At 47.7% G+C, this 7,917-nt stretch overlaps 1 protein-coding gene across 4 annotated transcripts in view; it reads right to left on the reverse strand.

Annotated features, from left to right (window-relative positions):
* The window catches only part of FAXDC2 (fatty acid hydroxylase domain containing 2), an 881,086-nt gene that overhangs the window by 121,586 nt on the left and 751,583 nt on the right, over positions 1 to 7,917 (reverse strand). Inside the window, exon 1 of one of the 4 annotated variants that reach the window (XM_068131752.2) lies at positions 7,482 to 7,917. The exons of 2 other annotated variants lie outside the window; for them this stretch is intronic. The gene's annotated coding sequence lies outside the window, so the exon portion shown is untranslated. The remainder of the gene's footprint in view (positions 1 to 7,481) is intronic. One more of the 4 variants, XM_068131737.2, reaches the window with a different exon arrangement.

Raw genomic sequence — 7,917 nt, forward strand, 5'->3', positions numbered from 1 at the left:
CTGAATGGTAATTCACATACATTCACATAAATATGTAACACTCCCCCCCTTCAAGAAAGAAAGTTTGAACCCAGCGAAAACTTTCTTTGCCGGCCAATTTGGAGAAACAAACCAGATAACTCAACCCCCCCCACATTATCCGTTCCCCCCGGGCACAGTTATCACTTAAAAATAAAGCAACCAAAATTTCACCACAACCCCTCCAGATTACTCCCTCTGGACTAAGTACCAACAACGACCTTGTCCCTGCCAAATCAAACTCCATCTCATGACCCTCTGGCTTTGACCGTCAGTTTCTTGGGAATGAAGGTTAAGGGGTTGATCCAAGATCCAAAGTTAAGCAACTCGATAGCACTTTTTCCGGGAGGCCAAGCCGAGTATTCACTACATGGATGCCTTTAGGAACGCGGAGTTCACGGTTAGTCCGTGCAGGAAAGTTCTCTACATGGGCGCCTTGAGGAACGTGGAGTTCACGGTTAGTCCGTGCATGAAAGTTCACTACATGGACGCCTTTAGGAACGGCGTTCACGGTTAATTCGTGTAGGAATCTTGGCTCGGCGGCTCCGCCGCCTTCAGTGCTTCAACTTCTCAGAACTTCTCTAATAATTAGGGTGGGACCACTGGTCCCTGTCGTCCCATGAATAGCGGTCTCCTTCTCGGCCACTACCAAAACTACCGCCCAGTTGTCCTCTCCTGTAGACCTCTCGACGCCTACGAAATGCCTTCCCTACTGTTATGGTCCGACCCTCCAAATCCTTGCCATTCCAATTCTTCTCTGCCTCTCTGGCGTCTTTTGTGCTGGCAAACGTGACAAAGCCGAACCCTCTTGACTGTTGCGTTTCCCAGTCTCTTACCAACCGCACTTCCACCAGCGGCCCATATCTGTTGAAGACAGAGGTCAGAACTTCTTCCTCTGTTTTGAAGTTCAGTCCCCCTACAAATAACTTGGCACTTTTGTCGCCATCCCGAGCTGGTGTGGTGTTATTTTCCCTGCTGGGCTCTTTACCAACCCTCAGGTTACCATAAACTTGACCCCCGGCCAAATCATTCCCGATAACCACAGATACACCCTCTACAGGAAGCGTGGCTTGTAAACCGACGGTGACCGGTCCTGACACCAAATCGGACTCCAACTGGATGACCTGAAGGGGAGCACTAACACCACCCCCGATCCCCTGTAAACGAACACTATCCCCCGTTGCCGTCTCCTCGGACCATGGCAAAATGCCTTCAAGCATTAAAGATTGATGGGCCCCTGTGTCCCTCAATATCCTAACCGGTCTCCGGTTAGTCGAGGCTCCATCCAGTGACACAAACCCCTCTGAAATAAATGGTTGGTAACCCTTTTGATGGCGATTTCTTACGCTAGCCATCGCATTCGGAGTTGTAATAGTCGGACTCCGCTCTGGGTTGTCCCTTTTCATGAGGTAACAACTGGACATCAAGTGTCCAGGTTTCTTGCAAAACACGCAAGTAGGCCCGGAGGAAAAACTCGGGGTCTGCCTCGGCCCCCCCGAACTATAAGTTTGTCTTGGGCCCGCATCCCTCTGATTTCGAACCGGTGGGGTATCATAGTTGTCCCCATAATCATCTCGAGGCCGCCGCCATGTATGGTCGTTCTCCGCACCTGCTGTTCCCCACCTCCCCTGCGGAGATCTAGGCGAGGAGTTAGGTTCGTGGACCCCTATTCGGTGGGTTAAGGCATAATCATCTGCCATGGTGGCTGCGTCCCACAACTTTGGTACCTTCTTTTCCTGCAGGTACACTTTGATGTCCTCGTGGACACACTGCTGGAATTCCTCCACCAGGATCAAGTCCCGCAATGTCTCGAAGTCTTTCCCGACTCCTTTTGACTCACACCACCGATCAAACATGTTTTCTTTCACTCTGGCAAACTCCACATGGGTCTCACTCTCCCTCTTCCTGGCGTTCCTGAATTTTTGCCTGTAAGCTGCCGGAACCAACTCATAGGCTTTGAGGATGTGCTTCTTCAGTACCGCATAATCTGCACATTGGTCCATTGGTAGCGCCGAATAAATTTCCTGAGCTTTCCCCACCAGCACACTTTGCACGAGTATGGTCCATGCCTCCTCCGGCCAGTTTAATTGTCGAGCCACTTTCTCAAAGTGTGGAAAAAATTTCGCGACTTCTTTTTCACTGAACGGTGGAACCAGCCTCACATGTCTGCCCACATCCCAGGTTTTCTGGTTAGGTGTCGACCCCGTCAGCAAGGGTGGTGCCTCTCCCCGTTCTCTCCTTAACTCCAGCTCCTTGAATTTGATTTCTTGCTGAAGCTCCATGTCACGTTCCTTTAATTCCCTTTCCGCTTTTCTCTCCTCTGCTTCGAGGTCCCTTGCAGCTCTCCTTTCCTCTGCTTGTTCCTTTTCTCTTCTTTCCTGGAGTTCTCTTTCCACTCTCCTTTCCTCGGTTCTTTCTTGTGCTGTTTTCTCTTCCAACCTTTCCTGGAGTTCTCGTTCCACTCTCCTTTCCTCTGCTTTTTTGTCTTCTAACCTTTCCTGGAGTTCTCGTTCCACTCTCCTTTCCTCTGCTTGTTTCTCTTCTCTCCTCGCTTCTGCTTTCCTTTCTTCTTCTTTAATCCGTTCCTGGCTCCGTAATTGCAACTCCAGTTTCCGGAGCTCAACGTCTTCTGGTTCTTCGGGTAGCCACTCCCAGGCTAACTCGTCCCATGTTCCTAATCCCACCATAGATTGTATCACCGTGGCCTGCAACTCTGCCTTCCTCAAATTAGTTCGGACCTCCAAGTTAAAATGTTTGGCCAATTTCAAGAGGTCCGACTTTAGCAACGCTCGGAACTGTGCCTCACTCGGGGTTACCCCAAAGTTCTGTGCCACAAACGCCATGGTGCCTATCGTTAACACCTGTTAACCTCCACCCAAGACTTTACCCCAATTTCTCAAAAAAAAAAATTTACCAATTAATAATTAATTAATAAATTTTAATTAATAAAAAATTATTATTTTATTATTTTATACAATTTTAAATCCCGGACGAGCCCCCAATTCTGTTACGGGGTCCCCTCGGTGAATACCTGGTCTCGGTGACCCCCGGACCGTGAGAGGAACTCCGCCAGCAAGCTGTATTATATATGCGCTTTCGCCACGCAATCAATATGAATTTCACCCAGGAGACACCTGATGTTCAAGGATATATTTCCAATGATAATGATACCATACAATTTCAATGACCCAACCACGGAGATTTTCCCCGAGCAATCAACAATACACAACCATCAACAATATTTCAAGGACACAACCACGGAGATTTTCCCCGAGCAATCAACAATACACTACCATCAACAATTCCCCAGCCACAATCAATTCCCTATGAGTAAGATGGCCATCTTATACATGTGTGTCCCGGTGAGTACTCACGACACCCTTTTGGTCTCGGTCCCGCACAATGTCTCTGGGCCCCTCCTGACCAAGATGATGGTCGCCGTCGCCGCTCTCGGGCGGTTGAACGAACCCCGGGTGGACGTTTTCCACCGGGCAGGTATCGTACCAGGCACCGAGGCTGCAGCCCCTCGTGGCCACGCGAAGCGGATACGGTAGAGCAAGCCAAACCCCACGCCGCTTGCAAGGCGCGTTAGGCCCCCAACGTGCGACCCGCACGCGTCTGTTTGGACGGTGCCGCGAACGAGGCCAGACGCGGGTTCGATGCACGGCCCCACGTCAACTTGACGCCTCCACCGGGCAGGTACACTCCCCGGTAATTCCTCTCGCCAGACAGGCTTCGGAACGCCGCTTCTCCACGCAGCGCAAGGTCGATTCCACCTTTTGTCGGAGCGGGGCGAGGAAGAATAATCCCCGTCCTTTTTCCTCGTGTCTTTTCTCTTCCGTTTCCGGTCACTTCCGTTTCCGGCCACTCCCTCAGAAGGGCTCCTGACCCTCCAACCACAACAACTACACAACAACTTAATATACTACACACGGATAAGCAAAGACCTGAATGGTAATTCACATACATTCACATAAATATGTAACACTATGTTTTAAAACTAATTAAAACTAATTTGCGATTCATCGTAACTGCGATATGCGACCTTCCGGACAGTCAAATGAGGACGTCACTTCCGGACTTACGGATAGTCATAGTGACGCTGAACGTGGCGAGCAGACGCTGCCTCGGACGGCACATTTGAGAGCGTATTCATTTATTTGACGTTGCAATCTGTGTTGATTGTTGTAAGGTACGATCGATTGTAGTACATACATATTTATATTTTGTACATATTCATTACGGGCATGTCACGGGTACGGGTACGGTACGGGTACGGTTCCGGGTACGGTACGGTTACGGGTACGCCACGTACGGGCACGTCCTAGCAACCGCAGCACGAACTGTTATCAAGACTAACCCGATCCTGAAACGTTGGCCAAAATCACGCCACAGGTATTCAATTTGGAAAAGACAAAGACGACGGATGTGAAGAAGAAGAAGACAAGAGGTAGGGAATACGAATATGATTTATTATTATTTACAACCAAAAGAAACCAAGGAGAAGGAAGGATAATAAAATAAAGGCGGAAAGAGGGACGGACCAGAAGGACACAGTGAAACTCTAGCTTACCTATAAACAGTCTTACTTAACCCAGGACAAGACACACAAAACAGACTACGAGCAAACTCACACGAATGGGGAATGAAGGCAGGAACGATTCGGTGGAAGGAGAGGAAGGTCCAACGGGAACCAGAGCTGGAGCTTGATCCCGCACGTGACGTCGGGCTGGACCTCGACGGCCACCGATGCCACCGCAATCTGGCTCTCGCGTCGCAGCGGGTCGAAACTGCGTGGTCTCCAAGCTGGTGGTGGTGGACTCTAAGCCGGTGGTGGTGGACTCTCTGGGGACTCAACGTGGGGATTCCTTACTCATCTGCCGTCCCTGGCGCAACTCTTAGAACTGCACTTGCTGCACTTGCACTTGCACTTGTGCACAGAAGGCTGCACTTGCATGGGAGGTGAACAATGCAAAAACCCAAACAAAGAACCTACCACAAGCGACTCAGAAGATGATGATGAGGAAGATGGTTCACTCTTCGATGGTTCGAAGATGGTTCGCCCCCTTGTGTCAATGGTTCGCTCTCCGTGCTGCCGTGGGGACGTCGTGTGCTTTCTCAGGACTCATCTCTTTCTTGGAACCTTTTTGGACTTCTCTCTTTAACGCAACCTCTCTCTTTAACGCAACCTTTCTTGGCACTCCTGTCAAAGGCTTCCGCGCGCGCTTTTTATAACGCCGCGGGCGATCAAGCCGCCGGCCTCCAGAACACGCCCATCAGTGAGCTCGCCTCGGCCCTGATTGGTCGGCATGGGCTCTCTGGCTCCACCCTTGATGACGATGGGCGGGCACGCCCTGGATTCGGCGGCTCCTCCCCCTTCTTCTCCAAGTCCACCTCGTGGCTAATGGAGTCGCGGTGAAAACCGCCCAGCAGCTGCGGCGAATGCAGTTGGCAGGAAGGGCTTTGGGAATGGGAATGAAAGGGGATCTATCTGTTTGAATTCGGTGCAATGGAGTGTCAATTAATGGAAGACACAGCCTTAACCTACATAAAATAAGGAAATAAACTACCAACAAGCAGGGAATCTATGATTGGCTAACGTGATTGTTTATGACCTAATTACGGGGCGCCCTTTTGACCTTTATACACAACTGGAGGAAGGAGGGCGATATTTTTACAACAATAAAAAAACACAATCCTCATATCCACAACAATATATATATATATATATATATATATATATATATATATATATATATATATATATATATATATATATATATATATGATATACTTCTGCTGAACTTGGGGACGACTAAGCAGAAGACCTTTGTTGGTCGAAAGCTTGTCGAAAATTAAAGATCGACGTCCTGAAGCTACATCCGCGTCTGATTTAATCTCCCGATTTTTTATTTAATGCAAATAAGACGCCCTGCTCGTACTGTGGAGTTTCTATTTCTCACAGTTATATAGTAATGTCGGAGTTTACGGGCATAAACTCAAAAATTTCTAAAAAGTAATTTTATTTGTTTTACTTGATTAAAAACGATTAATTTTTTTTTAAATATTGATCCGTTCAGTTTGAGCACTCAGTTATGGCAGGCGGTCGTCCCCCAGCTCCTCGTTTTATTGTGCCACAAGATGAAATTTTAGATGATAACGCTATGGTCGCGGAGGATCATAATATCACTTCTTTGGCTCTAATACCTGACATTATTAAGTGGTGTGCACGTCGCAGACTCATCAAGAATTATTGTATTTGCCCTCGATGTAATGTCCATTGTGGTTTTATTACTCGTGGTGATGTATCAGACGGGAAGACATGGTACTGCTCTACCTGTAAGACTCGACAAAGCATTCGTCAAGGCAGTTGGTTTGAAGGCAGCCACCTATCCCTCCACAATCTTCTTATCATCAGTTACTGTTGGGCCTATGACTATCCACAGAAAGCTATAGCCAGAGAGGCGTCATGTGATAAAACTAAGACCGTCGTTGACTGGGCAAACTTCCACCGTAAGGTGTGTGAACAATTTCTTGAGACAAACCCATCAGAAATTGGTGGCATTGATGAAAGAACTGGTGAGCCTATCGTTGTTGAGGTGTATGAAAGTAAGTTTTTCCACCGAAAATACCACCGAGGCCAATGGCGAGAAGGTCATTGGGTGTTCGGTGGTATCGAACGCGGCTCACAAATGCTTTCTTGTGATTGTTCCTGATCGCACCGAGCAGACTCTGCGCGACCTCACCCTCCAATGGATCCTTCCAGGTTCTCACATTATCACTGATGGCTGGCGCGCCTACAACAATGTTGATGACTGGGCACATGGTATCTACACGCACAGCACAATCACACAACAGGAGAACTTCGTCAACCCGCTGGATCAAGACGTCCACACACAGAATGTGGAAAACATGTGGATGAGGAGCCAAGCGCAAGATTCGCCGTCAGTTTGGTACCTCGGATGCGCTATTCACCTCATACCTGCATGAATTTATTTGGAGGCAGACTGTTCCTGGGGCTAAGTCCTTCCAACATTTAATAACCCTTATTGCTAGTATGTATCATGTGTAATTATTGTTTTTAACTGAATAAAATTACTTTTTAGAAATTTTTGAGTTTACGCCCGTAAACTCTGACATTACCATATATATATATATATATATATATATACACATACATACATACACACACACACACATACATACATACATACACATACATACATACACACACACATACATACATACATACATACACACACACACACACACACACACACACACACACACACACACACACACACACACACACACACACACACACACACACACACACACACACACACACACACACACACACACGAGTGAGTGTACGACACAAACACCATGAAACTGCACAGACTGAGACAATGAGTTATGACGGAGATGTGTTCACCCGTTTTCGACCGACAAGACGTGATTACCTTCGACTTCGTTGTTTTTCTCTCTATCGGCTCCACACACCCGTGTAGTCTCGTGTTGCACGTCTTTGCTTTCCCATCCACCTCACGACTGACTGTTGGCGAGTACTTGTTTATCCTTCACTACCGACGCCGTCGGACCGATCCGATCAGCTGACTGCCGATAATCCTCGCATTACGTCGCCACGCCGGCCGGAAAGTAAAACGTCCAAAGCTGACGTAATCACGTCGCGCGGAATACTTGCTGACAACCCACACTTGAATGTTTTATAATGTTGTAAATTTTCAAACATATACGGGTATTCCGATAATGGTTGAAAATATAAAATGTGGATGAAAAGAAAACCGAGAAACGACAACTCTTCACGTCGTCAAAACGCTGGTTTTGTCTAACAACTATATCACTATCACTATCAGTATCACTATCACTGATAGTATC

The sequence above is a fragment of the Myxine glutinosa genome, chromosome 1 (assembly GCF_964187855.1).
Source record: "Myxine glutinosa chromosome 1, kmMyxGlut1.1, whole genome shotgun sequence".
NCBI classification, from domain to species: Eukaryota; Metazoa; Chordata; class Myxini; order Myxiniformes; family Myxinidae; genus Myxine; species Myxine glutinosa.